Source organism: Esox lucius, chromosome 1 (assembly GCF_011004845.1).
Source record: "Esox lucius isolate fEsoLuc1 chromosome 1, fEsoLuc1.pri, whole genome shotgun sequence".
In the NCBI taxonomy this organism is placed as follows: Eukaryota; Metazoa; Chordata; class Actinopteri; order Esociformes; family Esocidae; genus Esox; species Esox lucius.
In genome coordinates, this window is record NC_047569.1 from 21,677,338 (window position 1) to 21,699,623 (window position 22,286).

The 22,286-nt window shown below is 38.7% G+C and overlaps 1 protein-coding gene across 4 annotated transcripts in view; it reads right to left on the reverse strand.

Moving 5' to 3' along the window:
• Positions 1-22,286, reverse strand: part of lrfn1 (leucine rich repeat and fibronectin type III domain containing 1) — a 102,379-nt gene that overhangs the window by 46,322 nt on the left and 33,771 nt on the right. For all 4 annotated transcript variants that reach the window (XM_034292437.1, XM_010892197.3, XM_034292434.1 and 1 more), the window contains exon 2: positions 5,703-5,753. The gene's annotated coding sequence lies outside the window, so the exon portion shown is untranslated. The remainder of the gene's footprint in view (positions 1-5,702; positions 5,754-22,286) is intronic.

Sequence of the window (22,286 nt, forward strand, 5' to 3'; positions counted from 1 at the left end):
TATGTTTTTGTTTACTATATTAGTGAATTTATGTTGTTTTCATGATTTGTTTGCTACAGATCCAGTCATTAATTTAATTAGTTGTATATTGATAGACACTAACCAGTTGTTTATTCTGGCAACATTCTTCTCTTTTCAAACCTGACAATTTGATCAATTAACAGGCTATTAAAATAATAAATAAATAACAAAAGCAACCATTTACTAATAGAAAATTCATTTACATGACTGGGTAGTACCCAAAACATGGGCATGAATTCATTAATAAAGCACGTAAACCTAAACAAAAACCCTTTTTGCTAGTACATTATTGCTGATGTAGTTGTTCCAATAGTGTGGTACAAGGCTTCGTTACGAAAACACCTCCCTTCTGTACATTACCTCGGAATACTGAACTCCAAAATCAGACTCGTCCGGTTGTGTCATCCATTATTTGTACAGAACATGGGTGTTCTCACTTATTAGAGGGTTGTTTTAATGACAAGTGGGGATATAATAAATGAATACAAGGCGTAGGAACGTTATTTACCATACTGTACATTAGTGTGTCATCACCACACTAATGGACTATAATGGGCCTTGCTAATTTAATAAGCATTCACTCCCTTCCAAGTTTGAACACATCTTCTTGTATTATAAAGTGGGTTTGAAATTGATTTAATTGAGATTTGTTTCTGACAGATCTTTACATTTTATAATGTCAAAGTGAAAATAAAATGTGTACTAGATAATGAAAAATACAAAACAAAATACAGCATATTTGTAACATAAGTATTACGTCTAAATGAAATCAGGATTAAAATGTAGCTTAATAACTGTTACATGGACTCAATCTGTGTGAAATTCTAGGCTTTTAAGTCATTTTTAAATGACGCGCCATTTTCTGTTGCCCCAATGTACAACATTAGTAAGGTCCTTCAGTAAAGTATTGATAGAACTGATTTAACAACAAAGCTAGGCAGATAGCATAGTGGGTAGCGTGTAGGGTCACTGATCAAAAGGTTGCTAGTTTAAATCACCCATCTGGTAGGATAAATCTGTTGTTGTGCCCTTATTGTTAAGTCATTCTTGATAAGAGCATCTGCTAAATTATAAACCTTACAAATGAGGTTGGATAACCAATAAGTTATTATTATTGCAACGACATGTGGAAGAGTTCAATCCAGAGTACTAGTCTAGCAGCAGAAATACTTTCCATTATGTAAAAGTATAAGCCCTATATTCCGCAATTGTTGTCTCTGGTTGTAAAAGTAGTGCTGTTGAGTCAAAAGAATCCCTGAGAATTGTATACTGTGTCACGTATTTATGTGACAATTCATGCCCCGTATCATCAAAACCATGTGGGTAACATCCATCCCGAACAATGTTTTTTCTTAATCTCAAAAGACCCAGAATGCATGTTTACTACACTATACTAACCAATGAGACAATATGTTGTTTGAGCTTCTTTCTCATCATTTAGGAATGTGCTGTATTTAAGCTATACTTTATTTCCTTTATTTTATTTGTATGTCTGACAGAGTGCCTTATCCTATGCACATTAATGATGACAGATTAGGTTTATTACTACAGCAGGTTGTCAACTCAGGAGTTTTGTTGTGGGCGTGGGCTGACGCACTGACACATGAAAAATGAGTCCAAGAACTACTCTGTAGCATCAGTGTTTACCAAATTATGAATATTGTGATGGAATACTCCTTTCAAAAGAGCTAAATGAAAAAATGAAATGTCACAATTGATTCACTCTGTTAAATTGACCTTAACATTGAGTATTAACTTTCACCGTGTCCAGTCTATATTTCTCCTCTAACAGTTTTTGGGAATGATTCCATTTAAACCAACACACTGGCACAGTTAGTACTGTATAGCTAATAGGCTCATAAAAAAAAGTATAGTCCTAGTATAGTTTTAGTGTGTTTGCCAAAATTGTTTACAGATGCAAACAATTTGACACAAATAAACACATTATTATATCCTGGCAGCAAATTCCAACTGGCTGTTATTACAACGCTTTTCAGCCAACAGAAGTGCCAACAGCATCCCTTGTGTGTTTGAGACACGCATGTCATTGAGCTAATGAGGATTCATTCATGAATCTGTTGTCAGGTCGGAGGCTACGCATTCCTGAAAATGGCGGCCATTGTTTGAGTATTCAGAATGTTATTTGACATTTAAGTTGACGTTTCACAACAACCATTATGCAAACAGTGACACTGAGTCGAAAGGAGGTTATATGCCCCTTTGTTAATTACAGGGTAGGAAAGTAAGAGAAGTAGCACCCTGAATGGCAAATCTAAATATGTGAAATCAGCAAATTACACGAAAAAAAGCATATCTATGAGATTTGAAAAAGAGCAACCATGTCTGTTTCATAATGTTTCACTATAAATGCTACCCCCAACAGGAACGAATCATGTCTCTTCTGTCACACCCAACCTACTCTTCCCATTTCTGTCATCTCTACAGCTGAAACTATTTTTTACCCCCGATGGATTACATTTAATTATCACTTATTGTCAAACGTTTCCTGGCTGAGATTATCAGCAATTGTCAAACGTATCTTGGCTGAGGTTGATAAGTTATAAGCAAACATGAATGTCTTGGTTGTACCGTCAACATTTCTGCATTTGCCCAATGGCCATCTTCAGACAGCGATCTATAAACTGTAAGCCGTAAGTATGCAGGTTGGCTAAGTAAGGTTGGCTTCTAGATGCAGCTCGGAGGTTTTCAATTCATCAATTCGATATAACAAATATGAGCTATTTGTTGACAGTTGAAGGATATAAATTGTCTGTCTTCCATGTATACACACAATAAAACATGATAACTGAAACCAATGTGTCTGTGTCTTGTGCTGCTATTGTTCATTCCTTGCATAATGGGCTAGATTCACAGTGACAGAGATATATGCGCAAAACAACAGATATACGACCAAAAGACTACAGAACAAGATGAATCAAAAAGCTAATTCTATTAGCTCTGCCTAGCAGCCTCAGCTAGGTTGTTGGTGATTCTTATACAAGACTGATATTAGTGTAGCATCAAATAAAAATAGCGTCACAGTGATCTGCAGAACCGCTGATGCATAATTGGGTTCTAGCAGTGTCACTCTAATTTTCTATATTCAATTCATCACCAAGAGACCAAAATCACTTTCCTAAGAAAAGTGTGGATAAGGTAATCTCTGTTTAAACGACCAGCTTATCCACTTTCCTGCTTATCTTAATAAAATCACACACTAGAAGCTCTCTCTTGTCACTTACCCCCAAAAAAGAAGCTAATACAATTAAAAAAGAGCCCCATGTTCACCCCGATTCAACGAGCATTCATAGCTGGCAATTGATACAATTTCCCACTATTGCTTTGTCAATTTAATGCTCAATGATAATCAAAAAGGGTGTGAGAGTATGATGGGATGGAGCGAGGTAATAATTTTCTGTTTAAAGTAGGATAAGATAAGCGAAAATGAGCTGACAGCATCACTTTCTTTTCCTATGCAATAATGAAATCAGCAGTGCAGGGCAGGCTTTAATAAATAAGCAGTGGCTGGGGACCTAAGACACATTCTAAGTATATTTTCTGATGATGAAGTTGATGATAACAGTAGCCAATATCCCAATCTCTGAGAAGATTGGGGGCAATATTTCTGAGAACACAGGGGTCAATGTCTCTGAAAAGTGCTTCTGAATGTTTTTCCAAGTTCCTTATGTTGTTAAGTACAACACATATCTGTCCTTTGTATCTCCCAAATAATGTAATTGCTGGTTTCCTTGTCAGTCAGTTAATTGTTCTGTCAATCCTCAAAGGCATGACGATGATGAATTTTTGTTCTTCATGTAGAGATTTTTTTATAGATTTCACATAAAGCTACACAGAATAATACCCACATAAACATAGGAATTCAAATAATGTAACTTTCATTATTTCTATAAATTATCCCTGTGGAGGTTAAGCCGCAGCTACTCTAAGATGCAGCTACTCTAAGCTTTCTCATTATAAAATAAAAGAGACTACTAATCATGTAGTCTTACCAACTGGTACCCCTACAGTAGGCTATGTTTGGGAAAACTAATTTACCCAAGGTATATCAGGTCATGTTACTTTCCGCTACCATAATGACTTTTGTTTTAGGGCCTAGAAGAGTTGACACACAATTACTTTTCCGATGGCTGTGCATGACATTGATGAAGCTGTGAGCAAAAGCAACAAAAAACTGAAGAAATGTCTAACCCTTATGCTCAGCTAGAAAACTAGAAGGCCCCTCAGTGGAAAAAACAGTAAAAGGGTACAGCATCTTGCATAAATAGATTTTCTTCCCCAAATGTAGACAGAGCGTTTTGCTCCACCAAAGCATTTTTGAATATTTTGTCATAATACTGACCTCTTTCCCAAGGTAAGTCACAGATTAAAAAAAATGATAATTATTTTGGATGGGTGATATCATGATAGATGATATGACGGTTGCACAGATTTCTCAATTATGTTATTTCTTTAACAAATTGGTATTTTGATCAATACGATCAGCAATGAAAAATATATGATGTGAATGGTCAAAAGACCAATTAATGCAAAAACATCAGAAATGGGCTGTCTGTAAATGCAACCAGAGAGGCGGGAAATGTGACTCACATGCTGTGTTTTCCCAGGCAGGGCAAATCAGACATTATTGACCAAAGATATCTTTTCACGTGAGATATTTTTCAGAGCAGATCTGATTGTTAAAATGACCAATTAGTGAAAAAGCATACGAATTGGGCTGCCTTTGAAAATGCAGCCAGGGGGAAAGGTGAAAGGTCATCACTAATCCTCTTTCAAAATTATTTCCTGTCTCTTCTTGAATGGTCTGCAATCAATAACCTAAAGACTGGCTGACAGGAGTACACAAGAGCAACACACTGATATTCATCTACTAGAGATTCTCCTCATGGACTTGATATATCATTGATGGCAGACCTTTATAAAACATCACTCTTAGCTTCTCCTGGACTGAATTGTTGAAGAGAGATTCCCCCTTCCCCTATCTCAGTAAAAATTATTTATTAAGCAAATCCCTCCAAATATATATTACTAACTCAAAATTCCTGAGAGGAATATCAGTGCTTTTCCTCATCTATCAGATCCATCTATTGTATGTATTCTGGAGCTGTGTTCACAGCAGTCCAGGGTGGTGGTGCTGCTCATCAGAGGGGCTATTTTCCCTATTGAGATAAGAAATTAAATCTGCAGGAGCCGAGGATGCTGGGTTTGCTGCAGGGTGGCGAGGCAGCAGCTCTGATAATGGAGCCGAGTCCCCTCGCGCAGGCTGGGAGGCAAACAGCCGTGGCGCCAGCCCGACCCTGCCTATGTGAGAGGATAACAAAACACAACCACAGTGAAATAGCCACACTAGAATTAGAAGGGAACATGGGCTATGTGGAACAGAGTTGTGTGTCTGCATGTGGATGAGTGCACGCTTGTGTTACGTGCGTGTCCCTGCGCGTGCATGCATACTTGCCTTTTAGACATCGTATTATTTGATAAATCTTCAAGTTACAGATGGTGGAAATAAGAAGAGGCTATTACATGGTATAGGCTACAGTCCTGCTTTGTTTGGTACGTCTTCTTTCTCAACGCCATGTCTCACCTGTTGCAGTGGCCCTGGGAGCTCCAACTAAATCCTGTATGTAAATAAAGTGAATTTTATTTTAAAAGCATGCACTCACCAGTATCTGTAGTCTTCTCAAATGCTCTCTCAATGATGACTTCAAAGCAGGCTACATGGAAGAAGAAAGAAAAAGTTGCACCTTAATGTGCTGGCACAAATAACATTCTAAGAATATATTCCGGTTCTAATCTAAACCAGGGTTCAATTGACAGTTTAATCTTTGATGCCATCACAGCGCATTGCCGCATTATTTGACATTCTTTTCTAGTCGCTGTAAAAACAAAAATAAATAAAATCTTACTTTTTTCAAATAAAATACTACAGTGTATAGATCTACAAAAGCAGTCTTTACTCTGACACTGAGGAAATACAAGACAATCTAGCAGAGCTAGAGAATAACCAAGATTATAGACTTTTGTACTGAAAACAGATACTAAATATTTATGCTGTTGAACACAGCTGCAAACAGCATAAACTGCATTTGCAATAGACATTTAGTATTTAACATTTGGAGATACGTATGGCCCCTCTATCAACAGGCAATTGGGAATCAACAATGCACCACCACCTTCCTCACTTCCCACTAAGCCAACTGAGTGGGATCAAGGCTATCAAAGACCATTAATTGAAGGTTTGAAATGAAGAAAGGAAGTCTATTTTCCTTACCCGCTTTTACTGAGATTGTGATAACAAAGGCATTGCTCCAATTCTCCTCTGTCAAATTCAATTGCAACAGCAGCCATCTTGATTATGATCTCAACGGGGGTCCCTTATCGGCACCTTCCATAATAATGCAGCCTCTTCTCCCAAATGCAGACAGATTCACCAACCAAACCTCTGACTGACAAACTCCAAACATAATGGTTCCATCACTTAGCATGAACAGTGACGTTGAGGCAGGCCATTAAATGTCCTTTATAAGCCCTTGTATCCATTGTATGGACATGGAAAGATCTTTCTCTACACTTTTCAGGGGGTCAGATGACATTTATTTCATTCTTGACAGTATACTATGAACACTATTTAATCGAATAAAATCTAGAAGGATATTTTGTCAAATAAATGCATCCAACATGATGTAACAATTTCTTTGTAAAAGTAAGATTTTAGTGCTGCCAATTAGCTAGCATTACTCTGACCTAAGAGAGGGGGGTGACAAGTACAATTTAGTGCCTGCATGCCACACTTTGTTCAGCTGCTGCACATGGTCCCTGAAGCATCCAACTGTTATGGGATCAATTGATATTCTTCGCACTGTAAGCATCAGTAGAATAATTTATAGAGAGCACACTAAAATCATCCCTATCCACCATAAAAATGTGGGGTTGTGTTGGGAATACAGGAGTATGATTTTATTAAATGAAAGTATGAACACATTATGTTACTTGTAAAGACAAATGTAAAGACAGAGTGCAACTGCATAAAGTAATCCATATCAAGGGTGTGGGAGCAGGGGGGGCAGGGAGACATGTCCACCCACCAATGTTAGAAGCAGATACATTGGTTGCCACATAAAAAAATGATACTTGGCAAACATTTTAAATGTGTCCCTTCGAATATGAAACTCCTACACCCTTGATCAATATGATAATAGCAGAAACTCCTAATTGATGATGGTTTGTGTGTAATATTGGTAATAAATGATTTGGTTTAACACATTATTCTCTTAGAGTGCCGGCACAAAAAGCTAATGAAAATTGTATACTTGCATTTATAAAATATAGAAAACAAAATCTATATTTGTTACTTGTTCTTAAAATTGATTGACATGTTTACTCAACCACCTGTTTCAGCACCCTGTTATGCCCAGTTCAGAGCATAAATGGTATGATTAAAAACATTACATATGTTCAGACTCATGTATTGCCTCAAACTATGTCGTTTCTGGTGCTGGAGTGAAAGGCTGATGATTCATTAGATTACTAAATGTTAGCTGTGAGGTGTTTTGCTTACCCCTCCTCCTATCTGATGTACCCAGTTTGGATCCTCTGCTATCATGTGCAACTAATGCAGTCCCTCAAGCAGACAGCTATTGTAACTAGTTAACACTTTGTTATGGGCTGAACCAAGGAGACTATAATGTCACAAAAGCAGATGTTTTGTAAAAGCTTTACTCTTTGTGCTAATAACAAAGGAAATTAATGTTTAAAAAGGCATTCCCCTTTGGTAACTGCAGGTATTACATTACATTATTCAATGAATCTGACACTATCCCAATAAAGAAATTCCTTTCTTCCATTTTAGGTTGATATTGTTAATAGAGAAGAAATACAGACAATGTTCTAACACTTTTGAAGAGACAGAATGGGTTTCAGTACAAATGTATGATCAAGATCTTAATTTAACAATAAGACTCATTTCCTGCAAAAACAGGAAATGTAAATCTTGTGTATTTATAGTCTAAAATTACTCTAAATTTAGACTTCAAAAGTTCAGACATGAATTCACAAAAAAATAAATCAAACACTGAAACACTGATTATAATCCACATAATAATTCACATCTCCTGTTTCTGCAAGTTGATTTTCCTGCTTTAGAAAAATTATTCAAATGAAGGTCGTACATCTGCATATAGTGTGAGAAAACCTGGGCAAAGAAATAATTTCCTCAATGAGTCAATCAGCTTCACTTGCCACAAAGCTAAATCAAACAATAAGAGGCCAGTCTTCTGTGATGTAAACAACATGTTTGATCATGGCTGCAGTTGCCATGGCCTGGACTAATAACATATAGATAGAATTAGTTCAGACCAGCATATTGATCCTAATAAAGAATGTAATTCTATAAAACCCTATGAAGCTCCATGCATGTCCACCTTTAAGTACAACATGATTATTTATTACAGGTTTGGCTGTAGGGATACGCTGCATGCTAAGCTGTGAGGTTTGACTAAAGTGTTAACGCTGTCGTTTTCCATTTTCTTCACATCACTGGCTTAAAAACAAAGGCAGCGGAGCATGGCATGGTTCTCATTAGATACCAGTCAGGACTGTCAAGGTAATGGCCCTAATTGACTGTGATTTCCATTTCTTTATATTAATGCCAATGATGGGAAAATGCAGTAGACTGATATACAATGACACCGTTTGGCATATTTCTTGGGATAAAAAATTTATAATTCACAAACATCAAAGTTTGAAAAATGAAAAATTCTGGAATATCCTAAATCTACATTTCTGACCCTATTCCCTCATTCATAGGTCTACAACTCACCCTCACGCCCTGCCATTGATGGCAATTTAACTGATTACATACGGCTCTCTTAGCAGGCCTCTCATTAGTTGGCACTCTGACCAGATCAATACCTTGAGGGTGGCCAATATGACCTCCAGGGGAAGAAAACAACCCCAGGCTCCGACTGAGGCATCCACAGAGTTCAGAGACAACAACTCAAATATGCATGAATTTAGAGTTAGAGCATTTAGCATGTATTGTGCCTTCTGCCATGAAATGTTAGGAAATTATCCCTTTGATTCCTCTTCAGAGAGTGTATTAAAGCGTCTAGGCATTGTTTAGAGAATGATTACCCTAGTAATATGCAAAAATAACTATTGCAGAGAAGAATTAGATCAAATCAGACATGCTCCACCAACTGTTCTGATTAAGTGTCTATTTAGAAAAAGTAGGCTTGGATACTGTACTTGCAAGTCAGACACCCAAATCATCTTCTGTAATACTGTACATCAGGAAGTAAACCTAGTAAAATAAGGACTAAGATAAAGTACTCAACCAGTTCAAACGTATGAATAATTATTGTGTAAATAGTGGGCACAGAATATGAAGATGCTATATCTGGGAGTCTTGTAGATTTGTGTTTTGCAGGCCTATAAGCAGACCATATGATTGTTGGATGGTTATTCGTTTTCTTAGTTCTCATGAAAAAATCAAAAAAGTGTGGAACTGAAGATCTAGTAATATGCTTTCTCTCTCTGCCACACTCTTCCTATAGCTTCTCATGTGAGCTGCAGGTTCTGATGATGACAAGTGTCCTATTTCTAGGCTCAGCCATGCTCAGCACTTTCTCCAGCTCTACATAAATAATCAGCACATAGGAGATGAGGGAGCACATTAACAATTATTCTAAGCATTTCTTGGCAACTATACACTTCTATAGGATTATTTTAGTTTTGATAAGAAGTGAACTACATTCAACTCAACTGGTCTGGTGTCTACTGGAACACTCTATAGAGGAAAATAAGAGTGGAGTAGGCAAATCCTGACTTTCTTTTTGGACCTGCCTAATTCTTACTTATATCCTTATTTCTGTGTTCAATACGTTAATTACATAATACATTATTTTAACATGACCCCAAAGTGATCTGTTCATCCCATTTGAAATTGACATAATTTACTTTGAATCTAGGGGAATAGACTCTGAAGCTAACTTAAAAGAAAATACTGTAACGACAGCAAAAATGCAACCATAAACTATCAAAACACATCTGCAGTTAATGTTATAGGTAAATGTTTCTGTGTGCCTGAGATATTCCCCATTTAAACACCCTCACCGGTCCATCTTTCAGTTGCATTGACTTGTAGTCTCCTCACACTCGCTTTAGACACTCACATTACTATCCCCCCAACCTTAATCCACCCTGGACCAGCTAATACTATTCCAGTCTCGTTCAGTAAAAGAAGAGGAGACAAGTTGTGTTATTGTTCAAATTCAGTCGTGTAAATGTTAGGGGCAGGATTCTACACAGTGCCCCTTTATGTTATTTTACTGTGAACTAATTGGCTTGGTAAAATATTCAACTACTCAAAGTAGCTTCCCGAAGACTGGCCTTCTCCCAGCATGATAGTATTCCACTCACTCACTCCATCTTTCTTCTTACTGTAATGCACCACAGGTAAAATCTTTCATAACAAAGTTAATGTTACTCCTTAATGCAAAGGTAAACAAGTGTGTGAAAGCTATAATGGATGCTGGTCTAGTGCTCCCAGCCAACCCTGGGAGGGCTGTATTGATTTTGCTGAAGTGCCTGGGCAAGGTCTTTGAAGCCATGAGGAGCCCTGTATCAGGGTCATTTCTATCATCAGAAGGTTAGCTCTACTGAACGGGTTCTATCATCTCATGTTTCAATCCTCAGAACTCTGAGGATTAACCTGTGGGTGCAAGGGATTTTACTGATTGCTGTCAGATGAAAAGCTTTAGGAAAAGTATGTGCATCCGATCGCTCTTTACAATACTAAATGTTCAATAAATGTTCAATGTTTTTTAAGCATTCGCTGCATGAGAAAACATTTAATAGAAAACATTTGCCATGTAGTGACTAATTCATATATTAAAGTGTCAACTGAATGCTTGCATAAGCTTATTATTTCAAAAAGCATTACAAGAAGCTTTCTAGAACTGTCATAGTTAGCCAACTACAGGAAACATTGCTTACTCATGCTGATGGCGCTATGCCATCCAGAACTGTGATAGGCTCATTTGAATCAAGACGCAATTGTGGAAAGAACACAGCTTTGTGTTTAGCCTCTGAGATGTACTTGGGTCTGACTTTGGGGTATTAAATTATTTGCCTCAATATCTCCAGGCCTTGAACATTTCTTTTTGTCTGTGTAGGGGTAAAACTGAAGAAAAAAAAATTTCTCTTTCCAAGTGTCAATTGCATTCATCATCAGTTTACATGTAGGATGTACTCTCAGTTAACATCCTTGCCATCTAGTAATACTAACCTGCGCTAATAATGAAAATGAAATGATTTGATGTCATACCAGTCCTTTAACAGTAAGCTTGCACAGATGTATTGTGTGTTAATGTTATCATATTGACATGATATTGAAAGGGATTATGTGATTTAAGCCTACATGTTTTGAATGCCTGGAGAAATGTTCCACTTGGATAGGAACAGATCTCACTGTGCCAGTTAGCTCTGTATGAATACTCAGTTCCACCCTCTCAGATAATCCCATGAAAAAAGACAATTCTTTAATGCCCAGCATCCTTAAAACAGCTCACTCTATTCCTGTGAATCAGATTCACGTATCCATGGAAAACCCAGCTCTTTTACCTCACTGGGTAATCTTTCCAAATACCAAAGAGGACATGACGTAAAACATGGTTGAGATTTAAGATCACTGGGTGGTGATAGCAATCGCTGAGATAGACATTTTCAAGGGGAATATGTGTGGGCATGGCGTAATCAACAGGTACTTTGGGACATGGGAGTATTTCAGTATTCCAGAAAAAAGTATGTCCACTTTAGGTTGCCGTCCTTTGTCATCTTCAACATTAGATGCTACCTAACGCTTCCCACAGCTGTCTTCCAGGAAACAAAGGACAAATTCTATGAAGATATTTTGTTGCTACCCACAAAGATCTTCATATTTTACATACATCAATGTTCTTTTGCTCTAATGAAAGCAAGAAACGACAGTCTAGTGTGGGCGGAGTTACATAACAGGTCACACTGACATTGTCCCACCTAAATTAATACTAGAGCGACCAGGCAGAGCAAACATCCTTCAGACAGCCCAGTCGAGACAAGATACACACAATAGAACCATGAATCATAATTTGACCTACTTGAGGGGTTTTATGCTCCAGTTATGGCCAACAGACATTCCTGCCCACAGCTCCAAGGATGAACACCAATGACTCAGCATAATAATGCAGGTGGACATATTACTTATAGCCTTGTTTTTACGCGATACAACTGTTGTCCAATGAAGCAGTGCAGATGATTAGGTACAGTACACAGGAGAGCTGTTATCCGCCCTTGGAACCACCTCTCTGCAATTTCAGCAGCAGCTCCCCACCTCCATTTTCTCTTCGCTCTCTCACGGCTGTAACATGAGACTGTCAATTCATCTTTTAAGGCCTCTTGTGCCCTGACTGCCCTCCATTTGTTTCTTTGATGCACATCCTCATCAGATGTCTAATCCAGATGGCAGCTAAATATTACACGTTTTAACCAATTTGTATATATATTCAATATATAAAATACATTACAACATATAATTGGTATTGGTACACCATAGAATTTAGTTGCAAATTCAATCTTATGAATAAATCTTCCTTTTTATTTTTTTATTCAACAGATATTTACAATAGTTTAGTTGTTTGTGTAACACAAACCAACAACAGCAGTTACGCATTTAGTGAATATGCATAGCATCACCTAAATTACCTTCTATAAAAAATATATATAATTTTGTCTGTTGAATAACCATTTAGACCTTTCAAAAGAACGAGGTCAAGTGGGATTAGTTTCTGCCTATTTCATTCACACGATTGTTACTAGCAAACTAAGGGTGTGTGATGTGTTATTTCACTGAGAAAACTGTGCTTTCATACAGCTTTCAGCTATCCTGTTTTTGACAGTAGGAATCAAATCAGCAGCAATACTAAGAGAAATAAAAGGATTGCTGATTGTGACTGGACCTGGGAGCAATGAGAAAGCCAGCTTTGTAATGTCCTGTTGCACCAGAGGAATGAGACAGAAAGAGACAGAGCTCTGAAAGGATTTCTGGTCTGTCAAGGTCAATTTTTCCAGGTTGATTCGATTATGAAGGGGGAAAACGAGCTTGACAATAAGCCATTTTAATAGCTGTGCATCTAGCAGTATTGTAGAAAAGCACCGCAAACTGGAAAACGAACTGGTATCTAAACTAGCAGAGTGTACAAAATTGATTATGTTATATTTATTAAAAAAACAAACAGGGAACTGTGTCCTTGAACCAAATGCCCTTGCTTACAAGCTCAGAATCTTCAGCCCAGCAGTGGAGTGCCAGGTGAATATATGTGTGAGATCCATGCTGTTGGTTATCCCCCATAGTGCGGGCAATGAAGGCTGTACTTCACAGCCCAACCTACAAGTATACATAAGCCTTACATAGGGTGCAAGGGAAAACCAGAAAATTAAAGGGCTACAGTGTCAGCTGTCATTACTTGGTCATAGTCATTTGGATAAGAGACTGTGCTAACTTTATATTGCAACCACACCAATTTCAACCCATATTGGAAACAGTGAAATACAATATTGAGTTCAACACTGTGTCTCAGATTGGAGTCATTCCAGTTAATCCCGTCGTACACGTCACGGAAGAGACAGGGAAATAGGAAAATGAGAAGAGATACGCATATACAGAATGGATCAGTCGAGGAGATTCTGCTAGCCATGTGGCCAAGGAGCACTGTGGGGTGAGCTCACAGGTTAATGGACGAAGCTGAGCGGTGAGCCCTGCTCATTAACCTGGATCCTTTACGGAGGATACGGCCTTTCAGGCCCTGGAGCACAGGCCATGTAGCTCTGCCCTCCACCCTGCCCAGGCCCCGGGTCCAGGCCACCAGACAGCCCCCCGGAGACCCTGCACGCACAGAGCTCCATCTGTGAAACACAGACGATGAGGGACTTTGACTCACTCAGCACGCCATTCTGGGCCTCACAGATGGATGCCAGATCAAGCAGGATTTGTCACCATAATGGAAACGATGTGGTGAGACCGTGTTGCTGGCTAGCTGGCTTGCTACAGCGGACCGGGGGTGGAGATAGAGGTGGTTTGACAAGTGTGTGATGCACGCCGCTGTGACAGCAGTCAGAGAGCCGGGGGCTATCAGAGATTGATAACCCAGACAGCAGGTAAGGTGTGACATCCACCCTAGCCTAGCATTCAGCGAGGCCTTCTTTATATGGCACTCTCAAATGTACTGTAGAGTAGGACCTGACAAAACCGCATTAGAATGGTTGATTCCGGTTTGACACGTCTCTTTCCATCAGTTCACATCTCTACATCCCTGTCCGTCGATTGTTCTCTTCTAAGATCTCAATATGATAAAGCGATTAGTCAGAGGATATTTTGAAAGTTTCTTTTAGTTTTACCTTACATAGAAGAGACTATGGGCCTCATTAAGGAGATGGCAGACTGTCTGGTGAAAGCTTGTCACATCCTGCTGACAAGAGTGTCCATTCTGACAGCCCAGTGTGAGGACTCAATCATATACATTTGTGGGGGGAGATGACTGGGAAAGGCTGGGTCGGGCAGCTAGGGAGGGGGCATCAAATAAGATAAGACAAAGCTATATTTTGAATTACCTGGTACTTGCTACAATATGGGATATAGCTAAAAAGAGGCCTTACTGTCTGACCTGTGCTTTGAACTGTATAAAGCAGAGGATATTCTGATTGTTTTATTTACTGTTCAGGGTAGGTAGCTGCAAGTGATTATCTTCCGTCTCTGATAAATTACTTTATAGTTCAAAACCTGAACTATACAGTAATACAAGAGAGCAGGCCAACCATGCATGTACTTTCAAAATTGTTCTTTTGGGACTATTATATTTTTCAAAGCTTAATTTTCCCTCCCAAAATTGGCAGACTATATTGTGTGATTTGTTTGCTAATTTCATTGCTCATAGATGAGGGAATACTTCCCACCTACCACTGCACAACAGCTACATGCATGGTAGGCCTGCTCTCTTGTATGAATGTTGAACAATACCAGCCTGTTGTGAAATACAGCCCAGTTGCTCCTTCCAAGAATGTACTAATAGAAGAAATCTGTTTATAACTATATTTTACTACTACATCATATACAATGATTGCTATCATTGCAATGATATGTTCGTCATTGTATGATGCTAAGTTATTTGTCCTAAACATTCCAGATAACTAAATGGAGAGATTAGAGTGATTGGTATGAGTGACTGTGCAGTCATTATCCTTTATACTGATAGCCCAAGAGATGACAAGATTGTTTCACTTTAAATGTATATCCCAGGCCTGCTATTGTCTAAATATAAAAGCCATGTAACTTGGCATCTGCACTGTCTCAGAATCCTGCACTGTCTCAGAATTCCATATTCAGACAGAGCTTTGAAACGCTTGGGACTACCCAGAGTTTTAGAATGAAACCAGTCTAGTCTTTGACTGTATGAGCTCCATTTGAGAACACGTCACTGCACTCTAGTTTTACAAAGACAGATGAAATCTGCCAATTTGTAGACATTACTAAAAAAACGAATACAACCTGCACACAAACGTCCTCAGTAATGAAATGTCTCCCAAATGTGGTTTGGTGGAGAGGGGTAAGCCACAAACAGAGCCACTGCTGCATTTTGACAACCCACTCTAGGAAAGAAAAATGGCTTTGTATATTGTGTGGACAACAAGGACAGAACACGATTACAAGCTTTTATTGCTTTTGGTAGGATACTTAGAAAAGGGACTGAACAATTAATTCAGCTAGGTCGAAAGTTGGGTTGTTATGTGAAAACCTATAGTAACAGGACAACATCCTACACATTTCCTTCAGCCATTTTGTCTAAAATACTACAGTCTTCCCACTTCTAACCCTGAACTCTGTCCCAGTACGCTGTAGTCCATTCAAGCACACTACATCACACCTCCCACAAGCTGAGTAACTAGTGGCTACACTACAATCACTTAATGATGACAATGAATGGTGAATCCAACATTTCCAATTAGGCCATGCGAAAGAATACACAGTGTTACACTGTCCCTCAACCACCATTGAATACATTTGTTCCTTTGCAGCATTTGGGGTCATCTAGTCTCATTGTGAAAGAATTGGATTGGGTTTTTCATGGCATGTTCACTCTTGTGACAGTTGCCAGAGCCAAAGCAGGCCAGCTGAATGAGGCCCTATGGGGAAATTAGCGCACATGTTTCAGGAGAGCTGAGACTTTGGTTTCTCTACATGCTTTTAATTACTGTCAGAGAACAACAAATGGAAATGGGGGAAGCGGGGGAGCATTGGATGCTGCACACAATCAACATAAATATCCCGGACCAGTAGGTCTGAGGGAATCGCAGCACAGGGAGAAACAGAGCTCAGTCACCCCGGTCCGTTGATTAATGGCAGTGCTGCAGTCTGGAGGTGGTTTTATTTACAGTCATTCTGCCCTGCCCTCAGCCAGGAGCTCCTCAAAATGATATTACTTCACATACAAATACAGTCATTATAAATCAAACAGAAGATGTTATCTCAAGAAATATCCTGAGCCGAGTAGCGGAGCATTCACGCGGACACATTGGTTTCACAACAACAATGGCCACTGAGCGGGCTAACATTTAGGCCACCGTGGCATTTTAACTAAAACAACCAAGAGAAGAGTAAGCCTGTTTATATCACATTTCTGATCTGCAGCAGGATTCCACACTACAGGGCTGTTAAAGGATTCTGAGCACACTTCGCAGGTGTCAGTAATGGCACTCCCTGTTATGTGCCAGGGTCACATCGTTAAGGATTCATGTCAGGTCTTGTGACAGGATGTCTGTTACATATTTCATCATGCCTGCTGTAGCACACTGTTGTCCTAAATGTGTCTGTTGTCTCAATCCATTGTCTGTAAACAACAAGGTAGGGAATTCATGAGATGATCCATTTGCAAGCTGAGATTTTGTTTTAGGCACAGTGATTGGATATGTTGCCCCACTTTCTCTAAAGCCCCTTGGGGATGGTCCTCACTTCTCACTACTGCTGCTGGTGGAAAACAGAGAGCCAGGCCCCGCAAACAACTGCACTAAAGAAAGGCTTATAGTTACCATAGAAACCAGCGCTGACTGGTGCATCCTCCCTGACTTTACTGTATTATATTTTGCACTTGACCCAGAAAAACATTTTAAATATGGGGAGGTGGAGTCCTGTTACTTCCCCATCAAAACCTTGGTAGATAGTTGGGTAATATGAGAATCAGTAGACAAGAGGAGAGGTTGTTATACGGTGCAGGCGAGGAAGAACAAGGCAAAACACTGCTGCCTGCAGAGAGAGAGCACAGTGAGGAGGGATGGAAACGGCAAAGGTAGGGGGTATATGAGCCAGGGTAGGTTACAAATTAGTGGCAGGATTGGACAGCGCATCATGACATTTTAAATATAGTATACAGCTGCTGTACTACACTATCTGTCCTCACCTAAATATTTTAATGTGCCTGGTGATTTCAAATTGAACACCCAAATCTGTACTATTTGATCTTCGTCTACAAAGAAAGACAAACATTTTCCAATGAAACCATGTTTTTGCAAATAATGAGTACAGTCAAGCTTTTCTTGAAACTAAATTTCCGTAGTCTATTTTCCATAGGACATGCAAAGTCAGTGCAAATTCTAAAGAGAGCCTGCCATAAGTATGGCTTAGCGCTGCATGTCCCTCTATATGAAGTTGACTGTGTTCTCTGTAACTTATTTGCTGTCTTTGTATATTTGAAGGTTCCATAACCATAACCCATAACCAATAACCCATGCAAGTTAATTCATGTAGCAACAAAGTATATACATTACTATATTTACTGTGTTACTGCATTAGCATAGTGACTCAGAACATAGACGCTCACGTTGGCTAAATATCTTTTTAATCCAGACACATTTTAAATTGGATTAAAAGGAATACGAGTAGCCAATTTAATTTGGGAGAAATCTTAGAATGTCAAAACAGTATTCTTCTCAAAGGAATCACAAGCCTATTAAAGAAGCGTCCATTCTTAAATTGTCTTCGTTCAAACACGTTTTTTCCCACGTTCGCTTCTTCTTACGATTACAATTTCTTCCCACCTTCGTTCGAGTCATGTTTTCTCAAAACCAAGTTTTGAGCCTCTATTGGCGTGGAGGCGGGGCTTTATCTGTGGATTGAATTCTCGGACCCGATTAGCCATGATTCACACCATTATAATTTGAAAATCATAGCCTTTCCATGCACTTCTTTCCCAATGCAACCTGTGGAGAGAATTTTAAGAATTGTATAAACGAGGCTAAATGTGCATATTTAAACAAAATAATAAACTGTTATTCCCAGGTTGCATCGACGTCATTGTTGCAATGGTCACAGACACAGATATTGAAAGTTTTACGTGTTCTGGGGGTACTATGAAAGTATTTTTTTATACGATTTTTTTCATATGATTGAATTTAGCTTTTTCATACTATGAAATATTTCAGTTACGTTTTTCTTTTCTTACAGTCAATACATTTGAGCTAAATTTGGCTCCATAAAATTGCCCCATATTTTTTATAAAAATGGTGAAGAAACTAACAGTACTAAACATTCTCAATGTTACAACACTTATCATAAATCTAGATGTGACAAACAATGTTAGGGGTTAGTTAACCTTGCCCCCAGTCTATTTCGCATTGAGCCTGGAACACCTTCCATTCAAAGTTGGCCTAGTGGGTGAGACTTCCCATAGTAACTTTTATGTCATACTTTAATTTGAAAATTTTAATTGGCTTGAAATTGAGGTAGAACTCTGGTGGTGCAAAAACTTTCCAAGTAACTTACAACTTAGAATGAAACAAATCGTTTTCCAGTTATTTACAAGCTAATGGTCTCACCAAGAATTAGTTACAGTCGACATGTGTCTCGGTTGTCGAGGAATCTACTGTATCCCAATAAGAAGTGTAAACCCAATCACTTAATGTTGGATGTTGGACAGACCTGGCTTGACCTATTTTTCTTTGGGAAGGTAAAACCATCAGCATATGGATGCATCACAGTAGCTGGAGGATAGTGTGTTATTCCTGCCAATTATGTCCTGTAGAACTCTTCTGTCAGCCATTTGAAACAAACAGATGACACAACTGAACAAGTCAGATGTTTTGAGTCTATTTAACAAAAAACTTGATGTTTGTTTTCATTCTATAAATATGTCTATAATGACAATCAATAATCAACTAAACTACGTTCATTATGGTGCCCTGTAACCCACTATCAGTTATAGAAACGTATTTATACACTGATGAGCCAAAACATTATGACAAACTGCTTAATATGCTGTTGGTCCTCCGCATGCCACCAAAACAACGCCGACCCGCCAAGACATGGACTCTACAAGACCCCTGAAGTTGTTCTGTGGTATCTGGCACCAAGACATTAGTAGAAGATCCTTCAAGTCCTGCAAGTTGCAAGGTGGAGCCACTTGTTGAACCAGCGCATACCACAGATGCTCAATCGGATTGAGGTCTGTGGAATTTGGAGGCCAGGGCAAACACTTTGAACCCTTCAATCATGTTCCACAAACCATTCCTGAACAATGCGTGCAGTGTGGCAGAGCGCACTGCTGAAATAGGCCACTGCCATCAAGGAATACCATTGCCATGAAAGGGTGTACCTGGTCTGCAACGATGTTTAGGTTGGTGGCACGTGTCAAATTGACTTCCACATGAATACCCAGGATTTCCCAGCAGAACTTTGCCTAGAGCATCACACTCCCTCCACCGGCTTGTCATATTCCCACTGTGCATCCTGGTGCCACCACTTCCCCAGGTAAACGGCACACATGTACATGGCCATCCACATGATATAAAAGAAAACAAGACTCATCGCCCCAGGCAGCCTTCTTCCACTGCTCCAAGGTTCAGTTCCAATGCTCACAAGCCAATTGAAGGTGCGTTTGATGATGAACAGTGGTCATCATGGGCACTCTGACCGGTCATATGCAGCAGGGAACGATGCCCTGTGTGATGTGACACATTCCTCCAGTAACCATCAATGAAAGAAAGTTGGTTGGTCTGACGGGATTGCGTTTATAATAGCAGAAATTCGATATACGTTCAATTCCACCACGCAACCAATCATTATCAGCACCCCCGCTCAAAACATCATAGATGTATGTGATTATGGATTTCACATACTACATTTGCAAGATATTCAGCTACTTCAGACAGGGTGGTCTACACGGGCCTGTAAAAAGCCTTAGAGCCCCATTTAAACTAATCAGACATCTTAGAACGCATTTCAATAATTTACATTTTACTCAGCTATTGTTACATTTGTTTTGATCACACGTTTACTAAAAGGTGCTACACATGGGAATCATTGTGGGAGATAACTAAATTACAACAGGGGTTAGCTTCAATTAAATAAAATTTCCCCTGCCCATGCATATTGCACGTGTAGACTTTGTACTTTTGCTTTTCTCCACCGGTTTCAAACCGCTTTAAAAGTATATTTCTGTCATGGAAAATATATTTCACAGGAATTTAGATGCAAGTCTTGTCACATAAACAGTGAGTGTCATTAGCATACTAACTCTTTTTATGATAAACAGGACCGGAAGTTAATTTTGAGTATAATTGAGTAAATTAGCGACTATTTATTACTCACAACATCTATTTGAGAGATATAATCCAGTAATTATAACCCTAAAAATTTAAACCATAAGTTTGGTTGTTGCTTAAAATCAGGCTTGGCTGCATTGCTTTCAATTGGAAGAGATTTCTTCCGTACCCCTGCTGTGCCTGTGTGCTTGAATTGAATTGAAAATGTCACATTGCCATAACTCAGTAATTCATAGATCTTCCAAGAATTATGCAGCATTAGAAGTTATTGTTTATGGCCACCTCGAGACAATCTTATGACATGTTTTTGGGACACATATTTTTGCATTATATTTAAAAGGATTATACATACTTTCCCATATAAAATATATAATCATACTAAATTGAGGTAGACAGGTGTTAATTATCTTGTCTATCTGTTAGTTGAGGTTGCACAGCACCTATAGTATGCTTTATGATTTATGTCATCCTCAAATTTTCTTTTAGGCCTTCGACTACAGAAACTATGAAATTCAATACGAGTTGTTTTTACTCCAGTAGCTAATCTAATTTAATGGATCCCCTGTAAGGAGAAGTGGACAGGATCAGTCATTCAAAGGAAAATAAAAGGAAATTTACTTAGGTCAGAAGGAATGGTACAAAATGTTCATGTTTTTAGTGAGGCATACTGCTAAAGACCTTTTTGAAAAGAGATGAATGCAATTTTTAAATGGAGAAAAGTGGAACCTTATCATTTGGACGCACAGCAACTTGCTCTAATCTGAGTCACTTCACGCTACTTTAAGCACCTTTCTCTGCTGCAGTGATAAAGCATTGAGCATTTTGTTGCATACTGAATCATAGAAACACTGCACACATTCCCTTTCAAAACATGTTATTTTGGAAATTGGTATTTCAAGCTTCACTTGCATGGTTTAACATTTGCTTTTCAAATGAGTTATGTTTGGCTTCGCTGTAAGATGAATGATTCCCTTCAGGTTTGACAGAAGTACTAAACTAAGTTTAAATGCAACTTTGGCTAAAGTACAAATAATTTAAATTTCAGACAGAAAATGGGCTAGGATTTGCCATGGTCCATAAAATACAATATTATCACAATACCTATGGTGGGTGCCAATTACATACCATGCCCTCCAGAATGATTGGCACCCTAGGTAAACAGGAAAAAAAAGGCTATGATAAAAATGTATTCATGTTCTTCAACTTGACCATACATACAAAAAATCGCATTAATCTAACTGTAAATTGAGAGAAAATCTTTAAAAACAAAAAGCTTATTGCATCAAGACTAATTCTACAATTATCAGCACCTCTGCATTTATTACTTTATGCACCCTCCCACTGCCAAGATAAAAGCTCAGGATAGACTCCAATGTTTGATGGGGTTGGAAAACAAATAGGAAGGGATTTGAGACCATTCATCCACCCAGAACCTTTCCAGATCCTTCTAGACTTCACAGTGGGTATTTGTTCTTTTCTGCATGACCATGGCATGATTCTATATGATGATTCAACACCGTGATTTTATTGTAATTTGATGTTATAAAACTTTTTCCCCACACCTGCTGCAGAGCAAAAAGAAACAGCCATGAGAAAAAAAAAATTGGGGTGCAACGGAGTAA